Source organism: Bemisia tabaci, chromosome 7 (assembly GCF_918797505.1).
Source record: "Bemisia tabaci chromosome 7, PGI_BMITA_v3".
Lineage (NCBI taxonomy): Eukaryota > Metazoa > Arthropoda > Insecta > Hemiptera > Aleyrodidae > Bemisia > Bemisia tabaci.
Genome location: NC_092799.1, coordinates 50,995,448 through 51,009,090, shown reverse-complemented (window position 1 = coordinate 51,009,090; position 13,643 = coordinate 50,995,448).

Here is a 13,643-nt window from a genome sequence, read left to right as displayed (position 1 = left end):
AAAATTGTCTTTCGATGAAAATCGTTCGCCCTTTACCCGCATTGAGACTGAAAGTTACCCATTAATTCCCACGCATCACATTACAACCAGAGATTTGAAGACGTATAAAGTTCCTTGAAACATTTAAAATTTGAGCATGAAACATCCTCGAAGTTTTATGAAACATGTGAAATGTCTGATCTTTCATCCTCAAAATCTCATGAAATATGGTTTTTTGTATTTGTGGTATTTTTATCATTTCCCTCGAGTATTTTCACTGAACACGATAAAAATACGTGTTTCGGTACTTATATTTTGTTTCTGGCATTTTACAACTTATGGATGAACTTCTGATCGAACCACACTGGATGCCTATGGAATATAAAGACAAAATTGAAATTTCCAGTCTCAAAATGATTAACGCTGTAAAAAAATCTTTGTTTTATTTTTGAAAAAAATTTCCAGTCTTTTTAAAGAGAACCTAACTTATTAATGAGTTGTATTCTTCTTCTTCTTACCGGCCAGAAATAATTTGTTTCAAAAAATTTAGCTGCAAAATAAAGCCATCCAGCATTAAATAACCTTAAATTATTGTGTAAATAAATGATATAAGGTTATTCTAGTTTACGGTGAAAGCAAATTTTGCGGTACTTTTCATGACTTTAACAAGAGGAAAAATCTTAGAAACTGAGAGACCCCTCTCTAAGATGGCTGCGAGGTGATATATTATCACCTACCGGCCAACGTATCACAAGCGCCATGCGACGCAGCCATTTTATTGTTTTACAGAGAAATTTTTTGTTGAATCTATTTAAAAATTACACTGAATTTTATCGGCAGCACAAAGAAAATTTCGTGAAATTTTTAAACAGATTCAACCAAGAATTTCTCTGCAAAAAAATAAAAAAGCGGCCGAGATTTTGAAACGACGCATGGCGCTTGTGATACTTTGGCCGGGAGGTGAGGATATTTTGCAAAAACTTTTGGATTCGGATTTGAGGACGCGGCAAGAGCGACGGGCTCATTTTTTGGACAGCATTTCCGGGCCCACGCAATTAATTCTCATTAATACTCTGCAAATCTCCACTCTTGGCAAGGCGCCCCCCTCTCGGCAATGTACCCGCCAAAACCGCAACGCCTGAGCGCCTCCCGATACGCAGTTGCGATATTGACGCTCTGCCGAGCCGAGATATGGGGCGTCAATTTTGCAAGCCCAATAGCTCTAAACGCAAATGTGAGGCTCTCGTTACGCTATCAATGTCTGAGGTGAAAATGAAAGGATGTGGGATCCCAGCGCTATCGAATTTTCATTGCGTCATAGTGGCGCCCAGAGAAAGGCTATCCTGGACCAATCTCCTTTAAAAAAGGAGAGGAGAACACTGGAGTCGTTGGTCGGGAAACAACATTTCCGACATGTAGAATCATGATTTCAGGTAATTTTGGCAGTAAACTGTCGGAAAAAACTTGACAAAATCAATAAAATAACAACTTAATTTGGGGAAAGGCTGCAAAAAATAGAGCACTGGAAAAAAAACACATTGGATCTAGAGTCCAGACTCTTAAAAACATCGACAAGAAAAAATACTCTTGATTCAATCAGATTTAAGCTTAAATCAAGAACCAAGCCTTTTAATTTGAGCGGATTTCCTTTTGATTTAAGCTTAAATCTGGTTGAATCAAGAGTCCTTTTTCTTGTCAATGTTTTCAAGAGTCTGGACTCTAGATCTAATGTGTTTTTTTCCAGTGAGGATAAAAAAAAATAAAAAAAACCCGGAAAGTTTCGAAATGGATTACATTTTCATTAGCCTCTGTTTTTTTGGAGTCTTTCCCCAACCCAAAGTCTTTTCTTTCCAAAGTTGTTACTTTATAATGTGCCTTGACTAACTAAGTTGTTCTTCATTTTAACAAAATAAGTTTGTAACCAGAGCAATCTTGAAAGATGCCTAGCGCCCTTAAAGCACCGTATGTTGAATGATGTTTCAAGATTTAAAAACAGTGAGATCATTTAAAAGAGCCACCCGATACCACCTGCCGTGCCTGTCGATAGCCACTCAGAAAAATGGTAATCGGACCAGTAGACTACAGAACGAAAAACGACATTAATCAAACGTTTACATCATTTGAATGGGAAAATTTACAACACTCTCAAATATTCTTCTTCCTCTTTTTCTTTTTCAATCTCCTTCTACTACGGGCAACTAGGGCACGACCCTGGTAGTCAAGCTCTTATGTTTTAAAGCAAATATGAATCACGAATGTGTAACACATTTGCCAAAAATGAAAATAAAAACAGCAATAAAATCAAACTTCAAAAATTAATAAATTATTCTCAAAGCATAGTAATCAATGTATGAAAATACAATCTCCATCGAGCAAGAAAAAATGAGGAGTGTGAAATAAAAATTTGAGCATAAGTTCCTCGTTTAAAAAAAAAACCTTTTTGAAACGTGATTTTTAGTCATCCGAGGCATGAAATTTGGAGGGTACGACTTCGGTAAACATGAGTCGATCGGGGAAAAAACGAGAACCATTCGACAAATAATTCAAAAACAGGTGTTGATTCAATCGACAACCGTGAGGTAATCGACAAACTCCATGGATCGATCGAATCATGTCGATGGGTTCACGTTTTCATTTTTAGATCGTACCGACACTGGTCTTTTAATAATTTGTCGATCGAATCTATGTTCATCAATTCATGTCGATCGAATCTGTGCCCTTCTAGAATTGCATCGTCATAAATATGAGACTTACGTCCAAAAATTTACATGAATTAGGTAATGTGAGAAAATTACACCGAGGCCGCTCACCCAGATCAGAATCTGATCGGGGACAAAAAAGTGAAGCGTCGGGCATTCCAAAGTGATGGTTACGAGACACTTGGAAAACCGCAACGACAAACGGTTGACAACAGCGATGATTTTAATAATTTATTATCTAACTGTGGCATCGCCACGCAAGTTTTCCGTCAATCCCAGATGCAAGTTTGAACTACTGAGACAGAACCACACATCTTCCCCATGGTGTCATTTAGTGAATATGCGGTTTTTTCTCAGCACCAAAGAAGGGCGTCCTCCAGTTTCTGCGCACCTCATTCATGCTTGGCCTCTTTCATAACGAATACATTGTCAGAGGTGCCCATGATAACGTAATGAATTTTGCAGCTGTTTCTGTATATCTTTAGAAAATTTTAAGACATATTTGACAGGGAAGGTCCTCATTTTTCCAATTTCAGCGTACAGCTTTTTAAGTTTTTCTCTGAAGGAGAAATTAAAACTTTATCCATATATTGGGTCCGGGGCCCAAGGATCACGCGGTTGGGTATTTTCAACCTAATGATTTTGGTAATGTGCCCTCCCCCCCCCCCAAAAAAAAAAACTAAACAAAAAATATTAACCGTACATTTGGGTAACTTTTTGTTCTAATTCCCACATTAACACAAAATGTTAATCACTATTTCTAAATGTGCAATGAAAATTCTTGAAAGTATAGGCAAAATATGGCCTCTTCCATTTAAATGCATGTAAAACAATCGATAAATATCGAATCTCAGTGGAGCTGGATGCCTCAAAAAGAATTGATTATTTACAATAGAGGTAAATACAGAGAAAAATTGTTGCAAAACTAAGAGAATCTTCAGGGAGTATAACAAAATATACTACGTCATTGAACGTGTTTGGTACATTTGGAGACTTGAACGAAAGGTTAGAAAAACAAACCATTCATGAAATTGATATCTCACAGAGATGAAAGGTTATACATGGCAAAATTTCTATGAAACTTTACTATACACTTTTTGTAAAGAGACTTTAACGAAAGGTTAGGAAAATGACTACGATACAATTTTGTTTTACTATGCGTTCTATTAAAGTAAAAGAAAAAATAAATAAATTCAGAATGACTTTAAGGTTTCAAACCTATGCAGCATCTTCAGCTTTCTGTGGTTAATTTCTTGATTATTGTCTACATTATTAAAATACTTTGCAAGGCATTAAATTATCATTAAATAAGTATAGATGGTCAAGAGCGCTAAACGAGAGTAAAACTACATCCCTGTTCTCAAAACAGTAGCGCTGGACTAGGAGGAACCTTTGTCAACTGGAAATTATTGTGCCTTTCCTTATCTAAATGCATGTAATCCATCAATTCATATCGACTCTTGGTGGGGAAAGCTGCTTTAAAAAGGATCGATTATTTATAATGGAGTTAAAAAGTGTTGCAAACTAAAATCGGATAATTTTTTTTCAGCCTCCACAGTGCTATTTTCAATTGATCAGGGAAACAAAAATTGGATAATGAAAAACCAATAATAAACACCTGCATGAAGTGATACATGCTTCATAATTCGGGGTTACTCAAAGCGAGTAACTGCGATTTGAGGTTTCCCTGGAAATGTATTGATGCATGTACCTCCAAACCGGTCGCGAGTTATAAGCCTATTTCTGCTTGTTGGTGGAACCTCACATCTTTCCTCAATGATGACAAAGATGTAATGGCTGCTCGGCCAGACGCGGACTTCGACTGCATCCAAACGATTAATTATTTCCATGCAAAACTGTGAGAACGATTGATGGAGGCTTATCGTCTCCGAATCTGGAACAATTATACTGCGAGTGACCGCAAACTGCGTTCCCAAGCCCGTACAATCCACGATTGGTTCTCTGTCGTCTGGGACAAACGAAGCCAAGGAGACGGTCCTGCTCCTCGATGGAAGATCACAAGCAAGAATGGACCCTCGTCGATGGCCAAGGGACAATCCCATCCATATGCAAACGGATCATTTTGCAGGACGAAGAGGAAACTTCGCCATTTTGGTAATGTTGATGTTGGATTTGCAATTTTTTCATACCCTACAGTGTCATTGCAGCGCTCCCCTATTTAATTGGAAATAAAACTAAAATCATCAGCTTCCGTATTTTATACTGTACGATGCGGCAAAATCGCTAACTTATTTATGCTAAAATTGTCAGATAGGTGGTATTGTTCTTTTGTCCTCTTCATGCTTTTTGTTTTCTCTTAATATCGGTTTTTTCTCCACTAACATTCGGTTAGTCACACATACAGGGTGTCTCACGAAAAACGAGCCACCTTGAATATCTGCCGAACGCGTCGGAATTTCGAAAAACGGTAAAAGACGTGTTCGTTTATATCGAGGGGGACACCTTTTGGCGTATTCGACATTTTCCCAAACCGCGGGAGGGGCGCGGGGCGGGGGGTGCCCCACCCGTAAGTCGAACTTTTCAAATGGCACCCCTACTTTTTTATTTCAGAAATCAATTCTACGCAAAAAAACAAGCCACCCTGTCCAAACCGAATGTAAATCGGACAATTTTTCAGTGATTGACAGAGTTTGAAACATTTTTTTCATGCTCTTTTCAAAAATTTCCCACGCCCAATGGAATTGCTGTATCAAACCAAACTCTCCGCCAAAAAAATTCTTAAACATTGCACTTTCGATAAAAAAATCAAAAAAAATCTGCTGCACTCGAAATCTGGAGCACGCGGAGCCCTTCTTTGCGACATTAAAATTCGTTATACCGAACATTTCCGAGGGGCGCTCATCGGGAGGGAGTAGTAAGTTTTAGACAAGAATTATTAATCTTTTTTCTGAAGCATAAGAAACCGTGTCCATGAAGAAGCAGTTAAGTAGAAAAACAAATGGATTAGCTTTTTTTTTTGGGGGGGGGGGGGGTCAATGACTTGAGCCGGACCTTGATACTTCTGAGGACGCTATTTTTCCGCGGTGCGTTGTTTTTCTACTTAACTGCTTCTTCATGGATACGGTTTCTTATGCTTCAGAAAAAAGATTAATAATTCTTGTCTAAAACTTACTACTCCCTCCCGATGAGCGCCCCTCGGAAATGTTCGGTATAACGAATTTTAATGTCGCAAAGAAGGGCTCCGCGTGCTCCAGATTTCGAGTGCAGCAGATTTTTTTTATTTTTTTATCGAAAGTGCAATGTTTAAGAATTTTTTTGGCGGAGAGTTTGGTTTGATACAGCAATTCCATTGGGCGTGGGAAATTTTTGAAAAGAGCATGAAAAAAATGTTTCAAACTCTGTCAATCACTGAAAAATGGTCCGATTTACATTCGGTTTGGACAGGGTGGCTTGTTTTTTTGCGTAGAATTGATTTCTGAAATAAAAAAGTAGGGGTGCCATTTGAAAAGTTCGACTTACGGGTGGGGCACCCCCCGCCCCGCGCCCCTCCCGCGGTTTGGGAAAATGTCGAACAGGCCAAAAGGTGTCCCCCTCGATATAAACGAACACGTCTTTTACCGTTTTTCGAAATTCCGACGCGTTCGGCAGATATTCAAGGTGGCTCGTTTTTCGTGAGACACCCTGTATACATACAGGCTGTCCCAAGAGAACTGAAACTGGTGCTGTCACTTTTGAACGAAGACAGTTAGAGAGCGCTGATTTTGTATGCATTTGAAAAAAAACAACTCATTTTCTACAGATTATAACATCAAGTTCACTTTATTTGCTTCAAAAAATTACAAAGGTATGGGGGTTTGAACAAAAAAATCGTCCACACCCTACCATTTTTAGCATGGATTTTTCTTCTCATAGACCGCTCTTCAAACATTTTTTTCCTGAAACCTAACGGACAGAATTAACGTGGTAACATAGAATACAATATTGTTTAGGCGCTATATGATTGATGAACTATGACCATCGCAAAATGATTTGAGGCGTCTCGCGACATGTTAAAACTTGCGAACCGAGTTATGCAAGTTGGATTTTCAAGAGTGAGTGCATGGAATTTTTGTGTGATCGCTCATTTCCACCCAAACTTTTTCATCACCTTTTTCAACAGAAAACTAAGTAGCCTCCTAGTTTTAAATTTTGTGAGTTTATTCTTGATAAATTTAGGGAAATCCTCAAAAAGTGTCAAGGCGTTGTGTCATGTGAATTTCTGTCCAGAGAATAAAACATGAGAGGGAATCAGACAACTTGAAATGCAGTTTGGCTGATAATATTTAAGTCCATTCGTTATCAGTAATGCCCAATTGGCTTTACTATTCTTCTGAGGAAAAACGCCGAATGAACATTCGAAAGTTGCCAAATTTCTACCTGTACAATTTTCATTTTTAAGAAGAGTTATAAAAATTTTCTCTTGACCCTTTTATATAATTTAGATCTGATCACTAATAAAATTCTTTTAAAATTGGAGAGAAATGTTGACAGATTTGCCTAAAAATTAATATTTTACCAAGGGAAATTCGGCAACGCTCAAAGTCTCATATGAGGTTCTCCTTAGCACAGCAGTATTGTCACCACAATATTCTACTTGTTTTTCGGATGGGAGGCGGTGAGAGAGCTCTCGTGAGACATAAGTTGCGTCTTGCTAATAATATAATTGGACGCATTTGTGCTGAAATGAACTATGTGAATAGGGTTTGCGTGGAATATAGTTACTTTTAGCATAATAAATAGGTCCGATTCAGAACGGGTGAAGGGAAATCGGGCGATACGCAGAGAAGCATAGAAAGAGTGACTGATTAGCATTGATCAATGACCCACCGCACGCAAAATATTTGGTGACGCTGCGCGGTGAGTAATTTTCTTTTGTTTTCCCTCTGCCCAACGGAGAAAAATCCAAGCAGAAGGTCAAGCCAATTTATTAATTTATGAGTTCATAGCTGGAACAAATCATACAAGGCCTTCTACGGGCTCCAAGTGACCGAGAGTTCTTCATTTACCCGTGTGATTTAAATTTCAGATCATAGACGGCAAACTCACTGCACAAAAAATAAATTAATTTGTATTTTTCATTATAATTTTGTGTTGAAAAAGTCAGAGTTGCAACTCTGAATTTTGAAATGAAAATTTTCCTCTGAGTTTTATTTGCCTTTAAGCCTTTCTGTGGATATGCGACATTTATAGGGATTATCATTTGATACCTCAATCACCAAAATTTCATTGAAGAGACGAGACTATATCAATTGAAGTTTTTTGTCGTTTTAATTTATAAAAAGCATCTGCATGCTATTTTCAGAACTCACCAATCGATCAATGGATTTCCATCAGGCTGAATAGGCCTAGGAACGTACCATCCTGATAGGCGCAAAATAATTGAGAATCCTAATGTTTCTTGTAATTTGTAAGACATTTGTCCCCTCTTAATTTTCAAAAATCAGCTTTTTTCAGGCGAATAACCTACTGTCCTCATCTGAGCACCTTTGAATCGGTTAATTGTGCTTATTTAAATAAGAATTCAAACTATTTTCCAGTTTTTTAAAACTTCCTTTCGGGTCATGGGGAAGATTGTTTCCCAGACACCCCTCCTAGCCCACGGTATAATCAACTCTTAGGAGCGCCAAACAAAGTTTCGCCCAGAAAAAAGCTTAGAAGTGCATGTTAATATAGGTAAGTCCAGCCCTGGGTGGAGTAACAGTTTTTCATATGGACTACATTCTGCAATTAGAAACTAAAATTTCTAGCCCATTCGTAAAAACACTCATTTTTTTTTCTTCTTCTTTATTCAAAATATAGAGAACTACAAGGTATTAACTATATCAAAAAAAAAAAAAAAAAAAAAAAAAAAAAAACACTCATGTGCACAGGAAAACTAATGGTATATACGCCGTTTATAAACTGAGTCAGATATTTCAGGTAGTTTATTAGTTATTAGTTAGTTAGTTTATTTCAGGTAGTTCGATTGCAAAACTCAGTGCATGTAGGGTACGACGAATTGACCGATTTTATTTAAAGTTCTCATCCCAAGACAGACATTTTCAGAGCAACTTTCAATTTCATTTTTCCCGCACCAAATGACGTCACTCAGTCCCTTCGTGACTAGACCGTGGTGCAAAACGCCGCCTCCGCCAGTTCGACCCGAAGGAGTGACCGTGGCCGGAGGGTGACCTCAGATCCCGATCAGGAGTGGCGCCTTGGTGCGTGGAAAATGGAGATTAGACTCTTTCTGCAACTGGGACTCCTGAAGGCGAAGGTGGGCCCTCTGTCGAGTGTCCTGTCTTGGACGATCTCATTTTTCCTCCGATCGGATTTCCCAACGGATTTCAGTCGCTCCCACCTCTCGAGGTCGACGATTCGCAATGATTCACGCCCCGGCAGCGGGCACCGCACGCGTCCACTAATTCCGATCCGCTGCTCCTAGATTGCACTCGTAATTTCCATTTCCACGCTCAAAGCCCGAAACCACGTGTCTCCGTTTCCGACGCTGCATACTTCCTCTGCCGTGTTGCACTGGAAAAAAAACCACATTGGATCTAGAGTCCAGACTCTTGAAAACATTGACAAGAAAAAATACTCTCGATTCAATCAGATTTTGGCTAAAATCAAAAGGAAATCCTCTCAAATTAAGAGGCTTGGTTCTTGATTTAAGCAAAAATCCGATTGAATCAAGAGTATTTTTTCTTGTCGATGTTTTTAAGAGTCTGGACTCTAGATTCAATGTGTTTTTTTCCAGTGTGAGGAAAAAAGCCGTATGAACATTCGAGAGTTGCCGTATTTCTTCGGATAATACATGTATTTTTAAGGAAAGTTCTGCATACTTTTTCTTAGATTAAATTGCGTGCAAAAATGTTGGAGAAGTTTGACGAAAAATATTCACAATTATCCTAGTGAATTCGGTTTTAATTGAAGGTAATATGGCAACGTCTGAGGGCTCATGCGGCATTCTTCCTTAGAACGGCAGTCTTGTCATACTTCATTTTTTCTTCGGGAAACTAGTCCACGTAATTCCTTGAAAATTTCCTTGATTTTTCCTCTGTGTAAACATAATTCGCCGTAGAAATTTCAAGCTATAAAATTGGCTTTTTTCTCCGCGAAGAAATAAATAGAGAAGTTGAAATTTCGAAACACCGTAATGGAGGTACGTGGTTTCGCACTTTGGCCATCGATTTCGACGGTGAAACGGCAAAAACGCGTAGCTCGTTTGCGGTGATTCAAAATCTCGGCTCCCTTTTATTTTATCAAAAGGACACGAATCATCACTTTTGCTGGAAACTTTAATAGAATATGCCCACAAAAAAGAAATATCAGGAAAATTTTCGGGAAAATGAGTGTAAGTGTTTTTACCTGCATTGCAATTCATCGCAGGATGTATGCAGGGCTACGAACCAAGATGCGCGTTTTTGCTCTTTCACCGTCAATTTGCGCTGGGCTGCGTCCAGTTTTGTAGTTAATACTGCAGGGGGAGGGAAGAACTCCACATGGACATTCGTACGTTGCTAAATGTGCTCAAATTAAATACAGAACCTCTGAAAAACTTCTGAACATTTTTCCTCGATTTTCTCAGTTCGTTTTATTCGCAGAGGTATTTAGTTCTTTACATGTACACGTCTTTGTGACAAACATGTTTTCTGTGTCATGAGTGCCAAAAAAATCGAACTCAATTCTTTGAATTGTATCCCATACGTTTCTTTAAAATGACCTTTCACGGTCAGAGCTGAAAAATTCCGAAGAAGAGGCCAGAAGATTTCCTCATCGCCGAGGCAACAATGGGAAGAAGAGATGAAATTATGCATCGGATGACAGACCGACCTAGTTAATCTCCCCCGCCCTCCGCTCCGGATAGATTAGCTACGCCCTGACTCAGATACTTTAGATGCGTGTCCGACAATCGATTTGTCTGGCCAGTGGTCGGCTGGACAAAGCTAAGCTCGAGAGATTCCAAGCTTCGGTCGTGCTCTTGTTTCCGGAGGGAAATAAGTTTGCATTTCCGGTATCAGGAGTGGGAGATGAGGCGGAAAATACCCCTCCTCCCGATCGTCAGAAAATACGGGAAAGAGGACGCACTGCCTTTGTAAGGAAAAGCTTAGTAAATTACGGAAAATGAGTATGCCGCTTTGTTTTAAAAGCTTATTCTACACATTCGAAGGAATTAAAATATCGATGATGAAACCACAGAAATGTGTACCTTGGTTTGCGGCTTTGTAGACTTCCTGCCATACTTTCTTTGCTACCTAGAAAACTACCGAGCGTCATTTTTGGAAAATTTTAGTGATTTTTCCTCTCTTTATGATGAATATTCCGCGAAAACTTGAAGTCAGTATGTTGGTGCAGTGTTTGGTGTAGTCAAATAATAACCAGTTAATATTTCATTGACAGTTAGAAACACCACACAGTGCTCTAGTTAAAATACAATTTATGCGTAAGAAAATTTTACAACGTTGAAATGCAGGTATGCCCTTTCGTCTAAGGCAAAGAGTCTTTTATATCACTATTATATAGATTGGTGATCTACATTTTGATGACCGAAGTGCGAATAGACACGAAAAAAAAAATAGATTGCTGATTTAACAATTACATTTTTAAAAAAACATGTCCGACATGTTTCAAATGTACATTTTACAATTGTGAAAAGCTAATTTAACAATAGGGTGGTTAAATTAGCATTTTTTTGGTGTGTAAAATCTATATTGAAACACGTCGGACACATTTTTAACGAAAAATTGTAGAGTCAGCAATTCCATTTTTCCGTAAACCACGTATTTCCGTAAGCGACGTTACAGACTTCCTGTCATACTTCAATTTCTCTTTGCAGAACATGTCAGCGTAATTTTGTGACGAACTTTCGTGGCTTTTCCTCTCAGCCAGCAGAATATTCTTCATAAATTTCAAGCTATAAGCTTGCCTTGTTTTCCTTCAAAAATAAAACAAGAAGCGGAGATTTGAACACGTCGCAATGGAGATATGTGGTTCCGCACTTTGGCGGTCTATCTGGAATAAATTGTTTTTTGGACCCTGCTGCGGTCACAAATAGTGCTCCTTTAGTCCCATCTTCAGCGCACAAGTACAACTTTGACAGCCAATACGAGTATCAAAGATCGTGGATCAAAAGGAGACCGATCTGAAGTTGTTGTTTGCTCAACTTAAAGTGTTCAGTAGCGGGAAGCACAAAAAGCACAAAGCACCTCCCATCCTTGACGGACAGAAAAGTTCACACAATGCAATCAATCGGCGCCGTCACCTTCGATTACCGGCATAATGTGAACCGTTTAGGTGGTATCAATACCGATAAAAACCGATAAAAGGAGTTACGCATCTCACGGCTAGTGCGTGAGCGTGTTAAGTAAAGTGTTCGATAGCTTTAGGCTAGGAGGATATTACAAGACAAAAGTTGGGCCAAAAAATCAGGGATGTGTATTGTACGCCACTCGGAACGTATGCGTTTTGACTGAGGCCTCTAGGTTACAATTCTTCAGCCAGCATCATAAAGTTACGGTTTTTGGATGTTTTCGAATCGAACGTATCTGAGACATCTCGGAGGATATGGATTCGATTGACATGAATCGATCGAAAAACAACTTAAACCAATCGACATGGTTCAATAATTGGAAAAATTCGATCGATTCACGGGTTTGTCGATCGATTCACGGGTTTGTCAATCGATTCTCGGATTTGTCGATCGAATCATTCACGAATCAAGTACGTCAATCCGTTCACGTTTTTACCTCACGATCAATTCATGTCGATCGAAGCGACGCATTTATTCATAATTTTTCGATCGAATCAATGTCGATCGGCTCACGTCGATCGATTCATATTTTGATTTTCCGATCGAATTATGTCGCTCGAATCTATACCTTTCGGGCAAATTCTTTTTAGTTCTAGATACAAACTATCTCAAAACTGAAACGGCCGTATTCATGATGAGAGAAACCGTGTACAAAAATGTATGCCCAACAGGCAGGGTGATCGAACAACCCTGGTAAAAATTGGCAGTAGAATCTGTGTTCCAAAATACCATAGACCTACAGCCGGCTGTAAGATTTCCAATAGCTTCTGTAGCCGGCTACACAATGTCTTATAGCCTTTTATAGCCGATGGCGATTAAGCAACAGCCAGGCGATAAAATGTATGCTAAACGTTACTAATTACGGATGCTAGGACTTGGTGAGTTTTTGGACCACTGCTTTCTTTTTGGGCCGCAGTATCTTGATTTATTTTGCGAAGAAAGCTCCGCACTTTTGATGGATGCCTGCCATTACTAATATATTAGAGCGCCTTCAGTTTCGTATGATACTGTGCAATACCTCTGGTGTGAAATAGTTGCTTCAAGCGCCGTGGCAGGCGGGCAGCCAGCGGGAAACATGCATTGGCGGCTACAAACCTAACAGGGATACTTCACGCGTTGCGCAATGCGTGAAGTATCCCTGTTAGGTTTGTAGGTCGCCAGTTCGTCGCCGCTCCGCTTTGTGTTTGGCTCTAATATTTAATCTGGCGGAGTCAGCGTTATTCAACTAATGATTTTGAAATGTTTGCACATCCTGCATGGATTATTCTCATTTTAATTGATAAAAAAAAGTATGTATTAAAGGAAAATATAATGTGTGTTTTGTAAATATTAAGGTGGTTCCGTATCGAACTTAATGATTTCAAAAGCACACGAATTTCTACACAATTTCTTACGGCCTTTTATAATCGATGGCGAAAAAGCAACAGCCAGACGATAAAGGGTTAAGCCCGGCGATAGAAACTGTAGCCCGGCTGCATAATTTTTTTATCGCTTCGTATAGCCCGGCCGTATGATTTTCTCCGCATTCTACAGCCAGCTATATGATTTTCTGTAGCCTTCTTTAGCCGGCTATAAGAATTCCTATGGTATTTTGAAACGCAGCTCTTATCGCCAATTTTTACCGGGGAATTGTAGCGTACAAAATATTTTAATATTGATGGAAGCCCAATAAAAGA